This window comes from Marmota marmota, unplaced genomic scaffold (assembly GCF_001458135.2).
Source record: "Marmota marmota marmota unplaced genomic scaffold, marMar, whole genome shotgun sequence".
Classification (NCBI taxonomy): Eukaryota; Metazoa; Chordata; class Mammalia; order Rodentia; family Sciuridae; genus Marmota; species Marmota marmota.
Window position 1 is genome coordinate 3,651,801 of NW_025999961.1, and position 27,646 is coordinate 3,679,446.

The 27,646-nt window shown below is 38.7% G+C and overlaps 1 long non-coding RNA gene and 1 pseudogene across 1 annotated transcript; both read right to left on the reverse strand.

Annotated features, from left to right (window-relative positions):
* Window positions 1-477: 477 nt before the first annotated feature.
* Window positions 478-5,854, reverse strand: LOC125616738. The gene is made up of 3 exons (XR_007347478.1): window positions 5,250-5,854; window positions 4,591-4,641; window positions 478-1,976 (listed from the first exon to the last, which is right to left on the reverse strand). It is a non-coding gene; the product is annotated as an uncharacterized LOC125616738 (long non-coding RNA).
* Window positions 5,855-10,576: 4,722 nt separating this feature from the next.
* LOC107151123 lies at window positions 10,577-22,903 on the reverse strand (annotated as a pseudogene).
* Between the last annotated feature and the right edge of the window lie 4,743 nt (window positions 22,904-27,646).

Here is a 27,646-nt window from a genome sequence, read left to right on the forward strand (position 1 = left end):
GTGATTATCCAGGCCATTTGTGAAATAGACAAAGCACATAAAAAAGATTTTCTTTTATTTTCATGTTGTAAAAGACTACATGATGCTCCTGTATAGCTGGTAGAGACCAAAAGAGTTTGAAGATCTAACCTATTAGTGAGATTTCAGATCCTGTAGTGTTAAAATGAGAAGACTGTGTGAATTCTTTATTTGATTGTGGTTTGTTTTAACTCTATTAAAGCCCAGTCCAGAAAGATACAAGCCTTCCATCTTTTTGCCAAACAGAAAGGGCAGAAGTTTTCCTGGGTAAATTCAGGCTGAATGTCTTAACTTCTTACTTACTTACTCATTTTTACTACTTGGACACATCTCTTAGGAACAGAAATTTCATTTCTATCCTTTACAGAAATTATAAATCGAGTAAGATAGATACCAGAGCATTCTCTCTTTCAGCACTCATGGGAAACAAACTATTTCCAGAGCAAAAGAAGTTCCGAGTCAGTTTTTAAATGAAGTTTATTACATAGCCCTTACACATTTAGTAGTTGGTCCAAAACAAGAGTATTGAAAAGCCACTCGCCCTGTGCTTGTGTATTGAAGGACAGAACAGTGACACACAGCAGCAGCCTATTGCAATAGGAATATTCTGGAAAAAACCTGATATTTGAAAAATACACAAGAATACCCAGTCTTCAGAATCTGTCTTGACTACTCCTTGCTGCAGTCAACTTACCTTCTTTAATTAAGCAATTGTATTCTTAAGATGAAAAACAATTTTTGGCCTCCATCTTCCTGGAGGTTGGGAGGCCTGCTCACTGCAGTGAATGGTGTCAATCCAGAGCTAAGGAAAAAGAGAAGAGCACCCCAGGCACTGAGTAGGTGAGGATGGTTGTAGGGAACCTCCTGCAGTTCTGGTCCTACATTAATGTCTTTGGCATTTTATCAATAGGTGCTGAGTCAGTCTCTAGGGCTCAAGGGGGAGTCCCAGCATTGTGATGTTTCATCTCCAGGAGCACAATATGTTCCTTGTTGTGGCTCTTCTTTCATTTCCCTTTCCTCCTCACCCCAGCTCTTCAGTCCTATGTCTTGGTGTAGTCTGTGTTCTTTCTGGGCAGATTTTGAAATGTCACAGTTGTTTTGCTTTTACAAGATTTCAGCCTCGATCTCGGATGCAACAAGAATGGAATGTTTGAGCACCAACCTTGTCCTCTTTGATGTGCTATGAGAAAGTGAGTGCTTTGATTTCAGAACATGCCCAACTTTTGATAAAGGTTTGAACAACACACACTGATCCTTGGGGAGAGTGATGTGCCTGTTGGCAAAGCTGACTCTGGGTGCTTCTGTGATTCTGAGCTTCTCCCAGCACAGACTCAAGCCCTGGAATATGCCTGGTGTCAGGCCCCCAGGCCCCCAGGCCCCCAGGCCCCCAGTGGTTTGGGGGAAGTCTGGACAAAGTGACTACCTGCTATGCCCAGGCCTATTCCTCTCCTCAGAGTCTCTTACCTGTCTTTACAGTCTGTTCTGAGAGACTGCAGCTGAAATCCACACTCTACCAGCCATATCCCAGCCCAGGACCCCTGGGAACATCAGCACTTCAGCTTCAAACCTCCTCTTGTCCTTTTGGAACCCAAGACCTATGTGCCACTGAAGGTCCCATCAATAAGCTCTACTGTTCTATATTTTCCTGAACAAACTATGCAAAGTCAAGATTTGAAGCGACCCTGAGTGATACTCTTCATGAAATTGCCACAGAGATTCAGCATATGACTCTAAAACAGAAAGAGCAAGGGGTCTGTCTGATGTTATAATATATCCACCTTTGTTATGTTGTTATATACAATTGTCACTGTGAGAACTGTTCCAAGAAAATGGTAGAGTATCGTTGACTTTTGTTTTCCTCATGTGAACCTTTATGATTTTATTTTATTGTCAGCCTTAGGAACCTTTGGGGTTCAATGCAGCCTTTTGTTGCCGTTGCATGTACTACCTGGGCTCTGCTGTTGAAACAAGGAGACACAGAACAGTGGCTTTCAAAAAGATGCAAATGTATTGGTTTTTCATAGTATATGATCCAGGGAAGAAAGACAGCTCTAAGGCAGTGCCTTCATTCAGAAACCCAGTCTCTTTCATTTCCTGGGCAACTGCTCATGTCTTGAATTTGATTTAGGAGCACCATGATCCTATTCCAGTCAGTGGGAAGTATGTCAAGGGAGAAACTGGGGAGAAGCCAACTTTTCTTTTATGGAGATGATTGGGAGTTACTTCTGGCTCATGACCTAATGGACAGAAACCCCATGGCCACTTTAGCTTCAAGGTAGGAAGGTAAATGCCATCGAAGAGGAGTTGCTATGTGCCCAACTAAGGCTGAGTTCTATTACTTAGAGGAAGGAGGGGAGAGTGTGTGTTGGGAGAACAACCTATGCAAGAACTGTACTCTCAGGGGTGATGTACGTATGAGTTTTGTGGACACCACAGGCAGCAGTAGCTGCCTTCAATTGTGGAAGGATGGAGGAGACATTTGACCTTGGGATTTAGGGATGAGTGAACCTAGATCTGGTTAGGATGGAGCTTGCACTTGGCCAGTGAGGAGGTAAGATTATTCATATTTATATTATAGCCATTTTTCCTGATCTCAGATCTCTGATCCCAGGATGTTTTCAAGATCATCAAAACTCTAAAACCAATATCCCAAATTGGGTAATCTGTGAGTCTCCTGAAACTCTAAGTAATATGTAAGGGGAAAAGATTGTTTTATTTTTTTATACTCTCAAAAGTATAAGTACGCAATCTTTCAATATGACTCCTCCCCCAACAAAGTTTCAGGTAATTTCTAAGTCCCAGAGAAGAAAGGGGCACCTTGGACATTCAGATGCTGCTGGGAATGAAGAAGAGAAATGTGGAGAGCAGTGACTGCAACCCTGCCCTCTGATTCCCTTGTGGCTGTTTTTGCCCCCGGGGGCTGACTTTCTGAGGGTACTTGTCAAGATGCTGCAGTTGCTATGACAATACCAGCCAAGAGTTACTATTGAGGAAGGCTCCTGGCTCTAATAGTCAGAACCTTGGATTCAGGAACCAACTCCAGGGATAGGGTATTCTGGGGACAACAAGATGTCTCAAGGTTATCTTTCACTGCATCTTTCAGTTGGCCTGCTTTGCTAAAACTTTCTCACAAACAACTCTTTTTTTTTTTTTTTTAAAAATAGCTATTATTTTTCTTTCTTTCTTTCTTTTAAAATATATTTTAGTTGTAGGTGGACACAATACCTTTATTTATTTGTTTATTTGTATGTGGTCCTGGGGATCAAACCCAGGGCCTCACGCATGCTCAGCAAGCGCTTTGCCACTGAGCACAGCCTCAGCCCTCTCACAAACAACTTTCTGGTGAAAAACCTATATAATTAATGGGCTGATCTAGCTCTGGAGTCAGTTAAGCTTCACCAGGGCTTGGCTACCCACCTGGCTCCACCTTTTCTCTACGTGTGTCTGCTTGTCTTCTCTTTACCCCCCTTCACCCCTATGGTTCCTGATTTAGTGATCCAGGAATGAGGCCTTGGCAGAGGAAACCCTCCCTTGTCCTTATCTCCACCATGGATCTGCACTTGAGGGACTGAGGAAATCAGCATGGAAGTACTGTGAGCCAGGAGGATGGTCAGTTCTTAAATTTGTTATTTATCATAGTAATCTGTGTAGGATCTTGTGTGGAAAATAAGGAAGTTCTAAATGCTTTGAATTTTAAGGAATGAGGCATGGTCCTGGAATCATATCACACATACATGGAGTATATCTTCCCATTCTTGTGCTTGTACATAATGTGGAGTTACATAGGTAGTGTATTCATATATGAATATAGGAGAGTTATTCCCAATTCACTCGACTGTCTTTTCTATTTCCAATCCCCTTGCTGCTCCCCACTCCTTCCTGCCCAATCCAGTGAACCTCCACCCTCCACCCTCTCAATCTATTGTGAATTAGCATCCAGAAATCAGAGAGAACATTACCTCTTTGGATTTTTGGGATTGCCAGTGCCTCTTATCTGCATTTTTTTGGTCTGCAAAAGGGGAGTGGGTGGGGAATATTTAATTTGGCTGGATATTCTGCAATTAAAGTACATGGCTCAGTGTCCATTACACAGGGATTTAGTGCATGTAAGTTTCTTTACTGTCTGATTTTTCATCAAGAGCATAACAAATATGACAAGTGACATTACAAGATATTGTACCATGTGTTCCCCTCTTCGCATTAACTTTTACACTCTGGTCTTCTCCAACCAGGTATCCACAGCTTTCTAATATGTTCATATTAGAAAGCAATTTAAATTCATGGATTTCAAGTTCAGAAGTCACACACTCTAAAGAAAAGAAAGTTTAGAACTTTCAATATTACCTCCTACACCCCAAGGGCAACTGTGTTTGAGGCAAGACATCCCGTGCAAGTGCATGTGTGTATTCCTGAACTGAGGAGGGAGAGGGAAAAAGGGGTCACAGAGAACAGCCTTGAATGTTGACAAGCACTTATAAGATGGAGCCCTCATCTTGCTGCACAGCGAGAGGAGAGGGAGCAAGTCCCAAGGTAGGCTTGGGGGATGCTAGAATACCAGGCTTCACTTATTACCTGCATGCTGGGATGTGGCCGTCCCCATGGTGTTCCTAGAGCATCAGGGTCCTGGAAGACAAGAGATGGCACTTAGGGTGCGGTATAGGAAGGATCAAGCTAGACTAATTGAGTTCCAGTGTGCCTAAGAGTGTTTTAGTAGCATAGCTTCCCCAATCTCCCAAATGAAAGGTCTACATTGGTGCTTTGAGCACATTCCCAAGTCATGTTCTCTGACTCTTCTGATCCATATTACCTCCTACACCCCAAGGACAACTGTGTTATTCTGGGAAAGGAGACCTGAGACAACTTAACTGTCCTTCCTACCTACCTTAGAGAAAGTTTTCCCTAGAGGGGTCTTAGAGAGACCAGGCATTGAAATCCCAGTCAAAAATGGTAAATGGGAGGTGGTAAGTAGGTATTTTGTTGAGAAATATCAGGAGTTAGCAGAAACGCCCAAGACAGTAGCATTAAGACAAGCTGTACCATTTCTGAGCTACTAAAGACCCAGTTTCCCCTGTTCCCTTATTCTTCATAGAAGGGACAAAGAAAGTGGAAACACACCCTCTGGGGGGAGTCTTAACCTGTGGTTATCTGCACTAACTCCATCTCACTTTCTTGCCCACACTTTGACACACAAAGCATTGTAGGGGACAAGGACTCCTTACAGTCATCCTCACCTGCATGGAGTTCTGAAGTGGGAACTTGGACTCCATTCACTCCAGAAACCTTCATAATATTCACTATACAGGATGGATCGGACTTTAATCTCATACATTGCATCAGGTTGCAGTTTTCTCTGCAGGAGAGTCAGCTTTGTGTTGGATAAATTCACGTGCTAAGGAGAAAAATGTGCCAATATATTTTTAGGATAGAAAATGAAGTGTTGCCTAGATCTTTCAAATCACTTCAAGTTCAGTTCCTTGAGTCACATAGGCACCCTCTTGAAGTTCTCTCGTATTTGTCAGACTAAGGAGCTTAAATACATAGAGGGCTCAGCAGCAGAATTAGGGACAGAGATTGTGAGCTCATAAGTGATGCATGAGCAGCCAAAGAGAACAGTGATAGAATAGGTCTTTATACAGGTGGTGATGTCTCCAAGATTGGGAAGAGGTAGGTCTTTCCCAGGCTCCCAGTTCCTCCTCACAATTCAGTATCTTCTTTTTCTTTCTTTCCCTTTTCATGTGCCAAGGGGAGATGACAGTATAGTTTAGTGAGCAAGATAATTTCCTTCTAGAAAGATAAGATTTTACATCTTGAATAGCAATACAGAGGCAATAGTATTCCCAACACTGTGTACTATCCTTAAGGAAGGAAAAATAAAGGAAAGGAAAAATTTGATTGAAAGTCATATTGCATTGTTATTTACATTTATATATGTTGGATTAATTTTCTTATATTTACCAAATTTATATATTTCTTATATATGCAATTTGCCAATTTTTTAATTCATTTGTCTATGGTGATATTTGTCTCTTTCTTAATGATTTATAAGAGCTCTTTATATAGATTTTAGTGATCCATCAGCTGTATACATGGCAATATAATCCAAAGTTTTAAATTGCCTTACAATTTTTATTATTGTGTGTTTACATAGATAAGTGCATGACAGAGGGTAGACTTTTGACTTATTTTTTTTTCCCCCAGACAGGAAGCTGATTGTCTTGGAGGCATTTATCCAAAATTCTTCCTTTCTCCACAATATTTGTTTTCCATTTGTATGATTTTTAGATGAATAATGGAAAACAGTAGGATTAATGTCATTCAGTCTCTCTCCATGTGTGTATGGGGTGAATAAAAGAAGGGAGCCAGTGTTTGGGGCAGGGAGTAGGTTTGTGCAATGTCATTTGCATACTGCAAACAAACAAGGGTGATCCTGGCCTGAGCAAGGAGGGCAGTGGCAGTAAGTAGGCATTCTTTCAGTCCCCAGAAAGAGAAGGCATCCTTAGGTAGTGCTTTAAGATGAACCTGATACCTGGAATCTTCTACACTTCTTCCACTTCCTTTCAACTACAGCCAGATAGTCCAACCTCAGAAAACCATGAAGAAAGAGACTAAATAACCATCCAGATAATAAAGAATAAATATTAAGTTCAATGACTAAGACCTCAGACTTGAAAATAAAAAGAAAACAGAGATGAATCTGGCCTTCTTCTCCTTACCTCATCATGCTCCCCAAAATTCTCAAATCAAATGGTGGTCACATCTTCTTGCTAACTATTCAAAGAGTGTTTTGCTTAAGAGTGTGGTACTAGGCATGGCACTTTTTGAGGGCTTTGCATTGTGAAGATCCGTCTGGTCTCCATTTATGTGGCTACCTAACTGAGTTAGAAACATTATAAAGACAAAAAATAGAGTAAGGGGGAAAATCAGAACAAGAGAAGGACAGGCTAGGAAAGGTGCATGCATATGGGGCCCAAAGCTGGCACAATATTGGGAGCTTCTTTCAGTAAAGGGTATATTCTGAAAACAAAATTATTAAGACTTCCTGGAGCAAATGTACTTCTGCAACAATAACATATATAACATTTAGAAGTTTTTATTGTACAAACATGATTGATCTACATATCATCCAATCCTTTTTATCTTTTTCCTGGCAGTAGGCTATGTATTGTTTTACATACTTCTTCTTCAAGTGTGACGTATGAAAAGTCACCACAAAGTCATTGGCTTCCTCACGATAGATGACTTTTATGTCAAAAGGAGCTTCTGGTTTAACTGGGAAGGGACAAAAGAAATGAAGTATGTCTATAGAGTCATCAAAGAAATAAAAATCATATATATGGGTGTGAGTGTGTGTGTGTGAGACAGAGAGAGAGAGAGAGAGAGAGAGAGAGAGAGAGAGAGAGAGAGACAGAGAGACAGAGAGACTCTGTGTGTGTGTGTGTGTGTGTGTGTGTGTGTGTGTATGAACCAGGAATGGATTCCAGGGGAATTAAATCATTGAGGCACATCCCCAGCCCTTTTTATATTTATATTTATATTTTATTTATTTACTTATTTATTTTGAGACAGAGTCTTAATAAGTTGCTTAAGACCTCATTCAGTTCCTGAGACTGGCCTTGAACTTATAATCCTTCTGCCTTGGCCTCCCCAGTTGCTGGAATTGTGCACCATGACAACCAGCCCAATAATGACCATTTCAAAAATCCATCTATACTGAATATCATTCTGACCATTTGCAGGTAGGAAACTAGTTAACCAGTCAAAGCTATTTCTTATTTTTCCTGGGTTCAAATCCAGACTATATTTCCCAGCTACCCTTGTGGCAGGGTATGAACTGAGTAATGTGTGGAAGTGGCCATACCAGCTCCAGTCCTGGCCCAGAAACATCCTCTCCCTCCCCGGTGTGATTCCTGTGTGGCATCCCCCTTCAGTCATTTGGACCTATATGTTCAAGATGGTGTAGCTACAGGATGGAGGTACCCCTGAATATTGCTTAGAGGAGCACCATTCACAAAATGGGATGTGATTTTGCTTCTGATGTGAGTATGCAATGGACTTAGGGTGTCAGATATCATGTGTAGGGACTTATTTGTTACAGCATCCAGTGTAAATTTTATATTTGCAAAACCTATTCTCTTTACCTTTGGAATATCAGAGAAGGTATTACTAAATATCCTCAAGCAAGAAGTCTTTACACTTTGATTTTTCATTCTTCCAGTAAGACTAGGAGATGGCTGGGACCTTGCACCTCATCTTGGCTACACAGAGTGAAGTAGCTGCGTGCTGGGCCTTGCTTGTAACTTCAGAGTGGCCTCAGAAGCTCTTCTTTGTCAACCTCAGCTGCATTAACTCTGAGCTCCTCTTGGGCCTCTTCCTTTGGCCTGCCTGCCTCACACAGTTGTTCTTAAGATCAAATGTGCTATGTAAGTTTAGCTGCTGGAGGCCGCTAGGGATGATTTCAGGCAGAACAGGTCCAGAGAAAGGTACTGGTTTCCCAGGAAAGCATCAGCTTTCCTGATGCTTGGACCTCCTCCTCATCTTTGATGTGAGACTGCTGTGTCTTGGTTTCTCCTTTATTAGAGTCAGGGAATTCAGCTTTCTGAGGATGGGGCCACTACTCCTGCATGAATGACCTGATCCTCTTGTTAATGAGAGGGTGTGTGGACCACTGTGGAGCTCTCTGAGCCAGTCTTGATAAGCCAGGCTCCTGGGCCAATCAAGTAAACACTTGTGGTGGAGTTTGCCCAGATATTCTATTAACTTGTGGTACTGGGGTAACATTGCCTTAGAGGGACTGAAAAACAAATGGCTTCTTCTTTACCCTGGGGACTTTGTAGAAGGGGTACTTTATATTTAACCCTCATCTACGCTGTGTAAAGCAAAGATGACCTAGAGAGGTTCAGGAGGAAAGAAAGTGTGTGCAGAGAAACAGCCCCACAGAGGATCCCTGTGACCCCCTTACACCTGCCTTCATTCACATTCTCAGCAAATGCTTCTGAGACTAAGGCCCTGCTGGTCACTGTCCCCCAAGGACTCTGAACAATAATGGAGCCGGTCAGGGAAGAACAGAGGAAAATTGATTGCATAGCTACTAAGTGCTGAGGGACTTGCCTATGCTGTCTTCAAATATTAGCTGCTTAGCACCACTGTACTTATGGGGAGACTGAACATCAGGGAGACTAATTAAGTTCTGCCCCCTGTTGAGTGGTTGAATAAGATGTAAGTCCAGTTCTGTCTGCTTCCTAGGTTCACTCTTCCTTCAGGTTTGGTTTCTCATTGTGTGATCTCACTCTGCCTTGTCCAGGGCTCTCCAGACAGCTTTGCCTTTAGCCAAAATGGATCTATGGCCAAAGGAGGAAAAGGTGTTCATTCCCGAAGCAATATCTACAAAATTAAGTTATTCTTATACAACCTGAACATGTCAATCTATGCTGCCAAGCACAGTGGGAGGCAGAATGCTGTCACTTATTCAGTGTGGGACACCTAAAGGGAAGGATGTAGGAGAGGCAGCTGGTGGTTACAGAGGTGCTTTGGCTCTGGGGCATAATTAGGAGCATTCATTTTAAATTCAGTTAAACTGAAATGTCACAGTAGGAGCTAGGAGAAGATGTAAGTCTTCACCATTTTTCCCTCCTGCTTGCCCAGGAGCACTTTCCAAAGCCCCAAGAAAGACACATCACCCCTTTCTCAGGATCCTGTGTTATCAGCTGTGTACCCACCATACTTCCCATTCCTCCTCAGATGAGAATTGTCAGGTGTACAGTCTGCTGTTGGGGCTGTGCTGAATGTGGCACTCTTTGGCATTGAGCACATGAGATTTGGATCTGAATGTGGGTGTGCTGTGAGCCTTTATGTGCATGCAGGGACTTGGGTGCTGACATGGCTTTGTATAAGAATGAGCTCTCCCCTGGTGTTGAGCCCTGTGTCAGAAGACCAAGAATCTCTGTCTTTTCTGTCTTTCAAAGATGGCAATTCACATTTGGGATGTAAATGGTGAGCCTTTAAATATGGCGCCATTGTGCACTGCACCAAGTGAATATCCATCCATTTGAGTCTGGTCTCCAAATGACCAAAACCCAGCTGGCTTATGCCTAACTCAGAGATGTCCTCTTGGTATCCTCACCTTAGAGAGTGCTCTCACTGATGTGGCCAATGTTACTGTCTGGACAACGGCACAACCATCTACTAATGTTTCCTTTTCACTATATTTACTCCCACCCCCAAGATAATTGCTCACACATGGAACTTCTGCTTTTAATCTTTATTTTTCCACCTGACTGAAACAAATCTGAGCTAGGCTTGTCACTCTTTCTTATCTGTAATGAGCACTGCTTTCTTACCATTGATTTGCCTTTTGCTGGTGAAAGGTGTCTGAGGAGAGGGAAATAAAGACCTATAGCATTTAAGTTTAGCAAAAGAGTGTATGTGTTCAATAATTTTGAACATTTAACCACATATATATGTATTTTATCAATATATATGTTTTTATATATTCATACATAGAAAGAGTTTCACTTATAAGTCCCCAGAGGTCGAAATAATACAGTTAATTTTCCACTGCACCAATTCAAATTGCAACTTTACTAAAATCATTCATTTTTAGCAAAATGTAATATATCTATTCTGTGTCAAATCAGATTTTCCATGCTTCCCTCCTCATTAAGCCTCTTATGAAGTTGTGATACTTCTTACATCATTTTGGCTGGGCAATGTTGCTCAATTGTTTGATCAAATACCAAGTAAAATTGTCTTTTAAAAGATCTGATTCGATTACCTTCCACAATGTGATAGGGATCAGTCAATCAGTAGAAGGCCATAAGAACAAACAATGAGGTTTCTTGAAAAAGAAGTAAGTCTGTTTCAATAATACAATATAGAAGAAAATCTGCTTGAGATTTGTGCCCTGCAGAATTTGGACTCACGACTATAACATCTGCCCTTTATGTGATTTCCCAGCCTTCTGGTTTAGCCTGCAGATTTTAAACTTACCAGCCTCCACAATCACATTAGCCAACTTCTTCCTTTTTTTGTGGTTCCAGGGATTGAACCCCAGGACTCATGCATGCTAGGCAAGTACTCTACCAGAGAGCCACATCCCCAGGCACATGTAATCCAACTTCTTAAAAGAAACCTGTCTCCTGTCATCCAAACACTTGCCGGTCTGTCCGTCTGTCTGTCTATCTATCTACCTACCTACCTACTTATTGGTTCTCTTTCCATTGGAGAACTGTGGCTATTATGGAAGGCATATTTACTTTTTCAAATAGATGGATAATTGAGCAAAACACATCAAGAAGGAGAAGACAAGGAGAAAAAGGAAAGGGCATATATGGGTGGAAAACAGGAGCCTTAGCCACAGTTGGACACTACATACTGAATTACTCTTCCCTCAGAAACTGAACACCCTTTCATAGCTCATCTTGAAGATCTACAGAATTCTCAAATAGAAAAAAATCATATAAGTGTCAAGTTTACATTTATTTAAAAAATTGCCTTAAAGAATTTGCTATTGTCTATTATGAATTGTCTCCACAATTGCCCTACTTTAAACACACAGGAAGATCAAACCAGTGTCTACAGGTATCCCACAAAGGACAACCATATTCCCTTATATAGCTGCTTACCTATTTTGGCTATATTCACTTCTTGGCAAGTTAAATTCTTCCCTCCAAGCTTCACACATATACTGCTGTTTCCGATAAGTAAAAACTGCTTTTTCTTGATAAAGTATATGTCTTGTAGTTTATTCAAATTAGGCAATTTACCCCCAGAAGAGAACCACTGTGGAAACAAAAAGGCAATCTGTGTTAATTTAGCTAGGAATTGCGTATCAAAGAGAATAATATTATAGGTATGTTTCAGCTTCCCTCTTCATAGAGATGTGGGTGGGTGAGTGCACACTCAAGAGAGAAAAAGAATAAACTAAATTGAAGTGGATTTCCTGCAGCCCTTATTCTCAATGCTTTACTTAGACATTAGATGCAGATGTACCTGAAATAGTCCAATCATGCCCCCAAATTCCTATATTTTTATAATAGATTATTGAAAAATAAACACTTTGTTTAGGCAAATATGAAGATGCTTTTGTGATGTCCTCCAGAAATACTAGCTAGATGTAAGGGCTGAGAATCATTAACCAAGAGAATGAACAAAGGGGAAGTTAAAGGAAATGCTACAATAGTCTAAGAGTTTTGTACATAAAAGAACATACACTTAATGGGTAACTGATGGGATTTTTGTAGGTAATTTTGGATGATGAACCCTAAACAAAACAGATCAAGAAAAAAAAAAAACAAAGATATAAATGACCAATATCTGGAAATAACAGGCGATATTACTATAGTTCATGAAGCATAATAAGAAAATTTTAAAAATTTATGCCTATCGGGACTGGGTTTGCAGCACAGTGGTGAGTGCTTGCCTAGTACAGGTGAGACACAGGGGATGATCCTCAGCACCACACATAAATAAATAAAAATAAAGGTATTATGTCCATCTACAACTAAAAATATAAATATATGCATACATATATAATTTATGCCAATACATGTAAAACTTCGACATAATAAAAATTCTTATAAATACAAGTTAGTAAAACTGACCTACATACAAATTGATCTGAATAGTTCTATTTCTTTAAAATAAATTATACTTTTTATCAACAAACTTCCCTAGGAAGTAAACTCTGAGCTTGTTGATTATAAGCTGGTGAATTCTATCAGGTGTATAAGAAAGAAATAGTGCCAATGTTACAAAAATTCTTCCAGAAAATAGAGGTGTTCATTCTGTGTGTTAAAAGTAGGCAAATTTGGAAACAATTTACAGTAGACAATAGCAAAGTTGTCTAAGGCAATTTTTAAAAATCAACTTACTTTTTGAAGGTAGCTTAAACATGGAATCAAAACCTGTCAAAAATATTATACAAAAGGAAATCTGTAGACAAATGTATGCAAAAATTATTTTAAATTATTAAAATTAAAAATGTATGCAAAATTCCTCAAGAAAATATTAACATATTGATGTTAACAAATTATAATCAAGTAGGGGTGAGTCCCAGGAAACCAAAATATGTTCAATATTCACAGATTAATCAATACAACACCATTTCAATAGAGTAAAAGACATAAATAATCTGTTCATCTTCAGCTGATGAAGAAAATGTACTTGAAAAAAATCAAACATCCATTCATGACAAAAACTCTCAGCTACCAAGGAATTGAAGGTTACTTACTCAATAGTAAAGGGCATTTAAAAAATATATATATAGTTCATCGCATATATAATAGTGAAATTGTGAACATTACATATTCTCCTAAGATCAGGTTAAGCAATAGAGATCCCTTTTCTACATTTCTTTATTTTTAAAAAAAAATTTTTTGGGGGGGTACCAGGAATTGAACTCAGGGGCACTTGACCACTGAGCCACATACCTAGCTCTATTTTGTAGTTTATTAGAGATAGGGTCTCACTGTCTCAATTTAGCACCTCACTAAATTGCTGAGGCTGACTTTGAACTCAGGATCCTCCTGCCTCCACCTCCTGAGCTGCTGGGATTGCAGGTGTCTACATTTCAATTTATAGTATATCAGAAGTTCTAGCCAGTTCCTAAGACAAGAGAATCAAACAAAATGTATTCTGATTAGAAAGGGAAAAACGTACTTCTTTTATTTGCACAGGGCATATTTATTCCCATAAATCTATAAAGAACATCCAATACAACTGTAGGAACTAATAAATTCATCAAGGCCATTAGACAAAAGTTAATTCTATTTCTATAAGTTAATATCAAACAATTAGAAAAGGAGTTTAAAAATGACAGTTCCATTTATAATAACAATGAAAACATAAAACACTTAAAAATTTATAAAAGTTGTTCATGGCTTTTGCATAGGAAATTACAAAACATTGCTGAGAGCTATTACAGGAAAACTAATAAATGGAGAGATGCTGATGGGTTGGCAAATTCAAAATCAATAAAATGGAATGATCCCTAAATTGGACCATATAATACTAATAAAAATCTTAGAAGAAACTTAAAATATTAATAAGTTGATTCTGAATCTTATGTGGAAACACCAGAAACTAGAATAGCCAAAGTAAAACTGAAACAAAATAAAACAAATATGGATGACTCAGAGCACTTGATTCAAACTTACTAAAACAAACTGTGATTATCAGAACAATGTACTATCGACATAAGGACAGATAAACTGATGAATAGAAAGGGGAGTTTAAAATAGACCCACATGCTCAAGTATGAGGTTAAATGATTTTGAATACAGAGACCCAATAAATTCAATGAGAGAAGGGAAAGTCTTTTTGGCAAATTTCCCTGAAAAAACTAAGTAAATGTGTGGACAATAGAAAACTCAGTTCTTCACAATTACATGAATGATACACCTACATGTAAAGGCTAAAATTATGAAACATTTAGAAAAAAAAAAAGAAAACAAAATATATTTCCAATTTTGGGAGTTGTGAGGACACAAAAAGCATTAAACATAAAAGAGATATTGGACTTCATTAAAATAAAAAGGTCTTGCTTATTAAAATACACCAGTAAGAAAATGAAAAGATGTAGGGTGGGGTGGCAAACCCCTGTACTCATAGGGAGGCTGACAGATGTAGTGCATGCTCTAGGTCAGCCTTGGCAACAGAGTGAGATCCTGTCTCAAAATTTAAAAAATAAATTTAAAAAAATAAAAAAAATAAAGAAAGAAAAAGAAAAAGAAAAAAAATGAAATGATTCTAACTAGCAGAAAATAGTGGCAATTCATCTATTTGACAAAAGCTTTTACCCAAAATGTACATATAAAAGAAAAGAACGGTAACAATGAGACATTATAGATATATTAATTAGCTTAACAGTGGTGATTATTTCACAATAGATATATGTAACAAAAACCAACTTATACACCTCAAGATCCTAAATCTACAGCAGGTTTCTGGTATTTTCAGAATTTAGGAAGAATCCAAAATGGTATTCTTAGCTCATTGCAACTTTTCAGAGAATAAGATCCGTGGGCAATGGGCAACAAAGGACAACCATATGACTGTCTTGTGAGGCTGAGCAAACTTTTAGTGGGTCTGAACTCCTGTAGCTGGAAGTTGCCCCATGTGGAAGGAAAGTCCTGCTGAGAGGTTAAATAAATCCAGCAGATTAGAAGAGGCAGTGTGTTTAGTGATGTTGACCTTCAATTCAGGTGATTGAAGGAAATAGTTTCTCTGTGAGTAGTCCTCCTTAATGCAATCCAGTCTAACTCAATAGAAACAATTTACTTGGCAAATTTTTTTTTGGGGGGGGGTGGTACTGGGGATTGAGCTGGGGAGCTATACCATTGAGTTACATCTCCAGCCCTTTCATTTTCTAATTTAAGAAAGGGTCTTGCTAAGTTGCCTAGTCTCACTAAGTTACTGAAGCTGGTCTTGAACTTGTGATCCTCCTGCTTCAGTCTCCTGTGTCTCTCAGATTACAGGCATACACCACCATGTCCAGCCTTAAAACAATTTACTTGATTATTAAAACAATTTACTTGATGTGTTGCTTGAGTTAGGAATGATAGAGCTATGTTCTAGTTCAGCATAATAACCACTGCCCCACAGGGACTCTTCAACATTTGAAGTATGGTTAGTTCAAATTACAATGAGATCTGAGTATAAACTATATACCAGATTTTGAATATTGAGTTTAAAGGAGAATTAGAATATCTCTATTTTGTTCATATTGATTAAATGTTGAAACCACAGCATTTCGAATATACTGAGCTCAATAAAACATATTGTTAAAATTAATATTTTACCTATTTCCTTTTCCTTTTTTATAAATGTGGTTACAAAAATGTTAAATTACTGACGTGGCTCACAGATTTGCACAGTGCATTATATTTCGGTTGAACAGAACTATTCTAGGGTATTTGGGGGTAGGGTTGGGGGAAGAAAGAATATAACAGATACCAAAGTAGCCCTATAGACTGGTGAAATTGATCCTCTAGGGCCTTCTGAGGGAACATCAACCCTAATCCACTAGCACAAATTTTCTTATTCTGAAAGTAAGGAGAGACTGCTGGAGATTATGTGATCTGATTTTTTTCACCCAAATCCATAATCCTACAACTCTTACATAATCCTACAAATCTTGCATATAGTTCAGTATAGGTGATGCATATCTCCTGCTGAGGCAAAGAGATATTTACATGCAAAATATTGAAAAAAGCAAATTAAAACCCAAACAAAACCTGTTGCTTTCATTCTTCACGTGGCCCTGAAAGAAAAAATCTATCTCTAAGTCATTAAGCAATTTTAAGGGTTAGTATAGCTTATTTTACAGAGGGCTAAATTCACAAGCCTTGGCAGATATCGATAGTTAAACTTAGATGATCAGGGTGCAGCCTGCCACTGTGACAGTAATTGATGAGAACAAACAGTGACATATTTGAGGTAGTATTTGTAGGTGGTATGTGGCAGTGATTGTGTTGCTCCAAGAATTTGGAAATAAAGGAAGTAAGATCACTTTGGGAGAGCTGACTGTGAAAATTATGCACACAGGAAAGTGTAGGCGTCCAAAAAAAATGATTATGGAGTCTTATCTGATAAAGTCAATGAGAGAAGGACTCCTACTTCAGGACTGAGATTAAATCCCCCATTTAAAAAAAAAAAAGAATTGCATGGAGACATAAACCAAATACAGCTAGTCCTAAAATCAACAAATTCTATATCTATTTCTATGTGAACAACCCTTTGATCATATCTTTATGAAAATAGAACCACACTCTAAGATTAAGCACCACTTACAGACACCTGCCATGTAGCAGACACTCAGTCCTTATCCCCATGCAAGAAAATATTCATGATGAGACAGCCTAAGTGACTCCTGTCACACAGCTAGTTCAGTGTTGGTGTTGGGATTCTGTCCTAGGCACTGCTATGTAGAGCCTCTGCTTTTCCATTCAGTCATCAGAGATCAGGCTAGAGTTTTGGTGACTGAAAACCTTTTCAGGATCTACCTGCTTCTTCATGCCAGTAAAAGTAGATATATATTGATATACCACTTACTGGGCCTCTTAGTCCTTTAACCTTTACCTCAATACCAACTCCTATAGGTTCTGAGTCCTGTATGAATCTTTAGATCTTTATGAGAGTTGCATCTGTCAATGTGAACTAGTCAATTTTCATGCTGGTACTGAGGCACTGTGAGCTTGGTTAATCCAAGCCCATGCCTGAGATCAGATCACTGAACAGTAAGTCAATCAGTTTCTCAGTCTAGGAAAGTAGTGGCCACACCCAGGGCAGGTGGTAGACCCATTGCCTTCTGAAAGATGGCACCTGGCATCTACCAACAATTCCACAGGTATAAGAACATCAGCATGTACCATTGTCAGTAAATACCAATTTTTTTAATAAATCATATTAACTGAAAAAAATGCTGCAAAAATAGTTTAATTGTGGAACATAAACTTAGCTTGACCTGCAATACACCACCACTCTGTTTACCTGATTCTCAATGTCTTCACTTAGCTTTAGAGGTGCACAAATCTATAGCTTCAGGTGTGATACCTGTTAGAAAATTGGCTACTCTCTTAGCACTACTTTATTTACTTAGGAGTTTGTATTATTTACTGTTTCCCATTCATGTCTTAAGATAATCCCTTTCCAACTTCAATACCTGCGTTCAACTGGAAAAGCCAAATGCAGGCTGTGGACAGGCAAAATCAAGAGACTTATTGAGGGCAGTGGTCAGGTTTGCTTAAGTGGGCAAGGAAGTGTTCAGACACTGAGTGAAAGTGGATAGGATGGTCAGCCTGGAGTGGTTAAGAGAAATCAAGGTGTTCACAGCAGCCCACCAAGTAACTGGTTGGAGCATTGAAAGTTAAACCTCTGTGGTAGAGTTTTTGCCCGTAAAAATGAGCATATCATTTGAATAAACAGTTTGGCTATTTTAGCATAGTCTAGTTGTGGCACAGATTTTGGAATTTGTAGGTTCTTATTCTCTCTGGAGAGTGTTATAGAAGTGAACTAATAAGGGCAGACTGAAAATACTCCACGTTTTTCCAAATCTGTGACCGCATTCATCCAATGACTGCTTAAATAGATTCAGAAGGTACTCATAAATTAAAGTAAGATGAATTTCAGAGTTTATCCTGACTGTATACATGGTAAGAGTTGGTCTCAAGTCTTTACTTTTTATATTGGGGGAGATTTTTTTAAACAAAAGTATTTTTTAATTGATGCATCATAATAATACATAATAGTGGGATTTGTCATTACATATTCATATATGTACACAATATAATAATGTAATTTGGTCAGGTGAGTGAATCTTGAATTACTTTCCTCAGTAGGGATCCAAAAATTAGGTGATGTGATATGAATTTGGAGTTAGCCACAAGTCAGAGTTTCACATTAGAGTGTTTTTTTTTTGTTGTTGTTGTTGTTTTTTCAAGTCACTAGAGATAGTAACACTCAATCTTAGATGATTTTTGGTGGAAGGAGAACATTAAGTTCCCTGGGCTCCTTTCCTACTTTCAAACTGAAGTCTTTTGAACCCAAAAGCCAAAGTTATTCCTGTGGATTTTGGCAAAATTTACAGAGTAAACCATCTAAAGTCAAACTGTGTCAAGAGAATGAAAGTTTTAAGCGTACATTCACAGAATTATGATTTAATTTCTAATCCATCACTCATACTGGGTGATCACTCTGAAGGCTTTATGTGTTTTAGACTGTTTAATCACCCCCAACTTCCTATGAGATTGGTTACCTTAATTTTTTTGGTGAGGAAACTGAGGCTTACATAAGTTATATAACTTGTTCCAGGTCAAAAAGTTAGTAAGCACTGGTATTGGGATTAGGAAGCAGTCAATTTCACTGCAGAAAGCAACTTGAAGATAGTAGACTGCTTCACATTGGGCAAAGAGATTTTTTTTGAAAGCAATATTCTAGAGGAAGCAGGATTTAAGTTCTGGTGTGGAGTTTGGAGGAATAAGGAATCTGCAAGATCCACAGCATCATTTCCTGTTTTCTTGGAACCTGACACATGAACAGTAAGCATTGCTTTGCTTCATTCTATCAGGAAAGGAAGGCATTTGAGAAGGCTTTTGGAAATTCCTTAGACTTTAATATTTGATGACAAATGGTGAGACATTCTTTGTTTTTCAAGGAATGAAGAGAACCCATGGAAAGAGAGAGGGCTTTTTTTCTAAGCACTACAGAAACCAGGTTTCTCACCATATTTCAAAGTTCAAATTGGTGCTGTTGATGTCTGGGTTGTCAAAAGCACAGGTTAGCGAGTGCAGGGGTCCATTCACTTCCAACTGACTATACAGCATGAGAATGACAATAAGAGTGAGCTGTCATCTGGCTCTGCATCTGGCTCTGCATCTTCCACATCTCCTGGGGAGGGACAATTATGCAGCTGTTAATGAGGCCAATAGATGCATCCTCTTAATATATGGCATGACCTTAGTAAAATGACAGACTTTTGTGGGAGACATGCTCTAAGTATTACTTTTTCCCTTACAGATAATTTTTTTATTCATAGTGTTTCTTGGAGATATTTGCAAAATTCTGCAAGAAATTTGGGAACCAAAGGATTTTTTTTTAATGTAGCTCCTTTTGGAAAGCACAGTGTGTCAGAGAGCTGATATCCTAAGCTAGTTCTTGGACCCTAGGACTCAATAGATACTTTGTATGCATATTTCACAATATTTAATAGAAAAGTGAGGCTAGAGAACTCTACCACAAAATATACTTGCGCTAAGACCTGAGGAAATCCAGAATTATCAGAGCCATTCCCAGAGTGACCAAGTGTGAGTCTATGACTGAGATATTTTACTTTAATTGTGCTAGAAATTTGATGCCTCTATGGCTTTAAAATCTGTACAGAGTCTACCAAAATCGAGCCTCGGTAGAGTGTGAGAAGTCATGGGCTGATCAAACTGTACCCTCTCTACTTAAATAACCCAGTAGCTCTGCGGGGAAAATTAACCATCTGGCTATGAATGGACCAATCAGGTGAGTGACAGGTCTGTTCAGGCCAAGAGACCAGTCGCCAACAGCCAGCTAGACAAGAGCTGTGGGTACTGCTCACCACCCCAGGCATACCTTTCTGACCATCCCCAGAGTCTGCCCAGTTCACAATTCTAACAACAGCAAGGGTCCTACATCATTTCATCAGGCCATAGTCCTCCTCCTGATGACAGTGCTAAGCAGTGATGTGGTTCACCATTTAGGGCTTGCACTCCAGACCACGATTATTTCTAATTTCACAGATGTCGATCTCCTTCCCTGAGAGCTGGCCCCTTTCTACATGAAATGGCTCTGGGTGGTTTTAACCTACTTTTATAGGCAGTTTTCACACTGTCTTGATCTTTTCTCTTTGGTCCTTCCACTATTTCTATACAACAGAACATATGTCACTGTTTGGATTCAGACATCCTGGGGTCAGGTTTGTTTCTAATTTTTCAATATACAAGATAAGCCAGAGAGAGCATACACTAGTAACTGACAGGCACCAGTCAGGACTTCCACTGACCTCACACATCCAGTCTGGCTAAGGGAGGTTTATTGTATAGTAAACCCACAATATACAAATCACTGCACTTACAGTTTACAGTTTTTCCTTCACTTAAAGTGACTATGTTTTAAGACAGAACTCTTTAATTGGATGGGATTGCTTTGTAACCACCACCACCATAACAACAAAACATCCCTTCAATGACTTGTAAAATTGCATGGCATTTGGCAGAGAGAATGTTCTTGATAGGAATTTTTCAATTCTTAGGTAAAAGCAATGTACATAAAAGCTAAAACTTTTGGTGTCATTGATGCACAGATGTGATTTTAACCCTGTCTAGTCTGTGTAGCTGTGGTCTCTGTCAGGTCACACAACCTCCCTGAGCCTCACTCTTCTGATATGTGGGCTTATGTTGTAGGAGTCACTGAATGGATCTATCCACACTTAGAACTCTGTAATCACTCATCAAGGGTTAATTGTGACCAGTGTCATATTTTTGAAGAAAGAAGTAATGAAAAGGTAAAATTGGAATTCTGATTCTGAAAATATACATGAAAAAGTTGGAATTCTTTTAAAAAAGTTAGCAGTTTTATCACTATGGTTTTGAAATTCCACAGAACTTGTGAGTACAGAGTTATCTAACATTCTTTTAAATATTTATATCATTAATATTTAAATAAGTACCTAAGGATATACATTGACATTTTCTAAGCATAGAAAGGTAATTGAATATGTATTATAGGCAAGGTAGTGAGACTTAGAGACCTCTTCCTACTGAATGGAATTAGCTGATTAGTGGTTTAAATAGTTTGGACCTTTAAAAATATTCTTTTCTATCATGATCATCCTTGTGGTTATCAAAGGATCAAGCTGACCTTCAATAAGGAACAGCTCCTTATTATGTGAATTCTTTATATTTCAAACTGGCACATATTTTCATATGATCATGTTGCTGGATGGTTACATATCTCAAAAAACCTGAAATTTAAAAAGTTGAAGTGAAAATTCAGCTTTATAAGTTAGAGTTCTTATTTCTTTGTGAAAACAGATGGCCGTCACGAAGGGATAGTGGGGTATTTTGTATCCATGGACAATAAAGTGTTCCTCTGTCCCTGTGCAAACCCAAGGGAATATTCTTCATAGGAAAAGGTCATGGGCTGATCAAACTGATAATGATCATCCCTCATAACTGGTCACGCTGTGAAAATGTCACCCCTGTGACTCTTCCCTTAATGAGAAAATGCAAGGGTTTTCCATCCTTGGCAATTACTAAGTAAATTGACTCAAAATAGCTAAACCAAGGAAGCATGACTAAGGAAACATGACCAGAAACATCTGAGTCATTAGGTTGATGTGTTGATACTGTCTTTAAGGAAAATACTTTTCCTTACAGAACATACTTTTTAAGTCTTAAAGTGAAAGAATTTAATTGGGAAAAAAATTTGGTGGCCCAAGTTCCTGGGTGTTCCCTGTGATTGCTAGACAATTTCATCTATAGTTTGGTTGTCATTACAATGTATTTATTAAGAAGCCAGAATCTGTTTGTAGGTGTTGAGCACTTTTGGCATTCCAAAGAAAATTATTCCATATGATTAAATTATTGAACATGGAGGCAATTATGTGTATTTCAATGAGCCAACACACTCAGATCTGTATGTTACTCACTAAGAATCTAAATGAATCTGTCAAGCCAAAGTATTTTGAGGAAATGTTCCCATGTTTTTGGTTGACTACTATGTTCTAGACACTGAAGTGTTGTTGATATAGCACTGGTCAATGCAGACAAAGCTATTGTCTCTGCATATTATATTTCAGGAAAGTTTATGCTTTGGGAAACTCTTACAAAATCAAATGAAATAAATTCAGCTCAATATCCTGACAAACTAAAATCATCTGAGAGATATTTTAACAAGCCTCTTGTATCATCTACAGCAGTGTTCCAAGAACAGAGGCATCGTACTAGTCAATGTGATTTGACCTGCAATTTTGAGGTCTGCATTTTGAGATTCAAGGCATTCCTTCTTGACAATTCTGAAGCCTTATATGCCACCCACAGTATCGTTCCCAAGCTGGTGGTTAGAACATACAAAATGACCGATGACATGTTAAGTTCTTGAGCTCCATACCAACCCAGTGCTCAGTTCAGGTTTGTCAGGGAACTGAGTAACCTGAAGCTTATGCTAGAGATAATCCAAAATCCTTAAAAAAAAAAAAAAGTAAGAAATGACTCACCATTCTGTGCACAGCCACTTTCTCCGGAAATGGCTTGAAGTAAAAAGAAAACCGTACCAAGAGCTGTACTTAGAATTGTCATTCTGAGAGACAGGAGAGGAGAGAGCTGAAGTGTGAGGCTGTGTGTAAAAATGAATGAGAGAGAGAGAGAGAGAGAGAGAGAGAGAGAGAGAGAGAGAAGAGAAGAGAAGAGAAGAGAAGAGAAGAGAAGAGAAGATAGTCCACAGCTCTATACTTACTTAACCACAGATGGGGAAGTATAATCACAGCATAAAAGAAGTTTAATGCTAGGAACAGGAAGTCTGAGTAAAAGTAGAGCTGCTGAAAGCAGAGACAGAGGAAACAGAGAACATTTCAAGTAACTGCATCTGTAAGGAATAATAAGAAGGAGACAGAGACAAGATGCAGAGATAGAAAAAGAAGTGGCCCCTTGTCCAAGCGGCCACCTTTATTTATATCCATAGGTTACATTAGGTCATTAGTACCATAACTACATTATTGTTTACAGTATCAGTAAAGTTGCTTATTCTGAACTTACATTTCCCAATTACAATATGCAATGTCAGGTGCTTTGTGCAGCTCTCAAGAAAGTCCATTAATTATCTAAAGTTACTGTTAAGCAGGCAGATCAGGAGCACTAGAGCTTGGTGAAGCATTTTAGTTAACTAGGAATCAAGTTCCTTATTCCCAGGAGTTATGTGCCTAAGATCAAGGTGGAAACTGGTAAAACTCTTAACACAGAGCTTCTTGGTGAAAAACATTGCTACAGAGGCCAGGCATCCCTGTCTTTTACATGGAAGTTTCTCAGCAGCCAGGCATTCTGTACCTTTGCACAGTAACTTGCTAGCCACCATGCAGGCCATAATCATGAAGTTCATCAGAGACCCCAATCCCAAACACAGAATCCCTGCATGCATCTCTCTGGTATTCCTTGCAGACCCAGACTCACTGTGTCTGCTTTGGAATAAGGTGTTAGATTTCATATCTAGACTCAAGTGATCTACAGACCTAAGTGATCCTTAGTTAAAAGGATCACAATATAAACGTATAAACTTACAAATCTAATCAATTGATTATTTGAGGCGAGTTTTGATTTAAACAACGATTCTGCACTTTATAATTTGAAAGCTGAATGAGTTAACTTGTCTCATCATTGTAGTTATTGGGATGATCTAATAAAATGAGAAAGAGGCGGTGGGGTGTTTGTACCAGTCTGGAGACTCCTCTTCAGTTTTGAGGCAGACTCAGAGACACATGGTCTGTATCAGTTTTAGTGCATGCCCCAGACACTACACCCAGGGGGGATTTCAGAGCAAGAATCCAAGTGACGGGGACATAGCCAATCTCCCCCATCTGTTTGGGCCTTCTTTTGGTATTTCAAAACACTTCCCTAAAACAAATAAAGGGTGATGATGTTTTTTTTTATCAGATAATCATTTGTGTCCTCATGTCTAATCTTGTTTAGAATACTTGGTTAGAAAAATTTTAAGTAAACTTTATTCACAAATATTGGTAGATTTTATGCACGCAGCTGAATACCCTTTTTAGAAAGCTCTAGTTGCAATTCCCATGAACTAAGCAAATGTTTAAGGATACATCACAAACTCTATCTTCCCACTAATCCAGATGTCATAAAATGTTCCTAGATTCTCAGTTGGTGGATGAATAATTGGGTGATGTCTCTTTAAATTCTCTTGTTTATCACTTAAGTGGGCTGTCATTTTGATAGTATATCTTTTATTTAGTTGTAAAGATGTAAAAGAACAAAATGAAGACACAATATTTTGGTACAGCATGTGCTAGTTTGCTCAGGAGATTTCCACTGGTGTGCTCACCCATTTTGAAAAGGGTGGGAGATGCCAAAGGGCCTCAGAGAGCGTCCCACAATCAATTAATACTCCTAGAATCGAGGTATGAGGGAAGGTGGACAACACGGGTGCTTCGCCCTTCAGGGCCATCTTTTCAGATATTTGGTGAAAGGCAATGGTTGTTTAGAAAAGACAAACAGACACACAAAAGAAAGCTGAGACCAGGTAATTCTTCAAACCTTGATGGAGATGTAATGACCTAGAGCTTACTCTGCACGCTTATTATATAGGTTTTAACATCAGAAAGATTTTATGTGAAAAACTTTCTTCAAAGTACACAGGACCAAGGTTGACTTGCTGTGAAACCAATTGCTATTATCTTTTTGTGCTCATAATTCTCCACCCAGCAGCTAGTGTCCAAAATCAGGGACAAGACTGATAGTTCTCTGGGAAACACAGAACTTCCTTTGAACTGGGTATCACCATAGCAACTGAGCATTCTCAACTGTGCCTTTGCATCGGGAATTCCCAGCTCAGGCATACTCCTGTTGCAGGAGAATCAGAGACGGTAATTTAAATCACCACTTCTGACATCTCCCCCTTTTTTATTTTTTAAATGCAAGCGAAGAGCTATTATTTAGAGTTGTCATAATTCTCCCTAGAAAATGTGGCATCCTATTGTTATAACACAAAAGAGAATTAGTAGCAAACACATAATTCCAAAAATTGTACCATATTGTATGTTTTAACATATTTGAAGTATTAAAACCATTTAAATCATTAAGTATTTTTTCAGCAAGCCATGTGGGACTCATAATTTCTTATTTGCTCTCCTGAATATCCTGGATGTGATGATGTAACTCCATAAGGTCTAGACTTTCATTATTTTTCTGTCAAATATTCATTAAATGATTTTTAACTTTCTCTCGATCCCATTGAGAAGCATTATATCCTGCTTCTGTAACAAACAAATTTGTAGCCAGCATGGCGCCGAAGCTGCTGTCTGCACTTAAGAGCAGCAAGCTCATTTCCTATATTTATGACCATAGCTTCCAGTGCATGTACTTTACTTTCTATCTTGTCATCAATATTTACCTGATTCTGTAGAGCTTTGGAAGTATTCTGAGCCAAATTGTTAAGAAAACAAGCATTTAAATGATTTTGGGTAATGCTATGGCAGATGTCTCAGCAGAGACCAAAACAGATATCAAAGTAACTACTCCAAATGCAATAAGGCCATGAGTACACCAGTGTCTATTTAGCAGGACATGACTCTGTAGTAGTCACATTCACACTTGAACTCTAGCATCAGAATGCCAGGGCTGTGAAATGTTACCTTGGATTAAAACAAAGGAGAGTTGGAGTAACACAAGTACTCCTTTATTAAACCTAGTAATGCAATTAGTCAGATTGCATCTTTGACAAGTTACATGGTACTTTTCTCCAGTTCTATTTACTTTTATATTTACAAAAATTAAAACATAAGGAGATTTTTCACCAGCCCTTAGGCCATAGCAGGGAACCACTTTAGAGCTCCTTTCCCAAGATCAGATAGAGAGCTGCTGGTATAATTGATGAAATCTAGGGCAGCGGTCAAACCTGATAGTTCTTTTTGTATGCCACCACCAATGAAAGTCAGAATATTACTAACAAATCCACCAGGAGCCATAAATTTCTGATGTAGGTGTCTCTTATTAATTCTGTGAAACCAATTCAGAATATATCCACTATTGCCAGAGACATCATGTCACACTGGCAAAATATTAGCACACTCCACCCAATTCTGTTGTAGTATGTTTAGGGTAGTAAGGCATTGGTGGATGTTCCATGGGAAACATGGTCAGGTCACTGGGGAGTTCAATTTTTGTAACTGTTTGGACATACAATTTCAAATCCCAGGTCCAGTGATATTGGCTCCCCTGGCTCCCCAATATGCTGTATTTTTTTTTTAATCTGGGGCCACTTTTAAACAGCCAGCATTTTCATTGTGAGACCAACATGTAGGTAAACTTCCATTATATCCAGTATTATTAAATCCAATTATATGAACAGGTGTAATATGTTTATCTGAAAAACCTCCCCTCATGTGTGAATCATTAGTAAATACTGGAATAGATTCTCCAGCCCACACAACTGGGTGCACTAAAGATGGATTTGGGAAATAAGCCCAGTAAGTTTCCCCATGAACCCTATTTACCTAACAGTTCAATAAAGCCAGCATAGCCACAAACATGATGGCTGGAGACTTAGCCTTCCTGCTGTTTGACTCTCTGCTCAGCCTGATGTGTCAGGTTCTTCAGTTGTTTGAATTGGGATCCTCCATGGTGATGACAAACAGCACACTCAGGTACCCAGATAGAGTGAGCTGCATCTTCTGGAAAGACATAAGCATGGCCTCTGCTCCACAATTTCCTGTTCGTAAGTCTCTCCACTGGTCTAGGCCTGATGGGCCTACTGCGGTGGGAGCCTTGTGTTGCTCAGCATCAGAAAAATTCTAAAAATTTAAAACAAACAACAACACAAAAATCATGATTCAACAATTCTGTGGGGTTCTACCTCCCCCTTTTTGTTTTTCTAATTGTGATTTAAGGGACAAGTGAGCCCTCTCTACAATGGCCTGGCCTTGGGGATTATAAGGGATACCAGATGAGTGACCAATAGGATATGATCATAAAACTGTCAAAAAGAACTGGTATAAGCTGGAGCATTGTCAGTTTTAATTTGTAGAGGATGGCCTGGCGCTGCAAAAGTCGTTAAGCAGTGGGAAATGACTTGATGAGTATTTTTTATTGGGCCTGAAAAATGAGCAAAAATCACCTGCCAAACATATGATTGTCAAAGCCAATGTTGTTGTTGAATCGAAAATGATACCACAGTGAAGAAGGCTCAGCACCCACCAATTGTATGGCTTCACTTTTGTTTTTAATAATAATCTGATCAAAAAGATAATGAAATGGGGTCAGTGTAAGTACTGGAAGTCAGCCTTACATCTTGTTTGTCCTATAGATAATGGCCTATTATCTCAAATTAACTTAGGTTGTTATATTAGAAGTTGTACTTTTGTAAGGCATTAACCTACGAT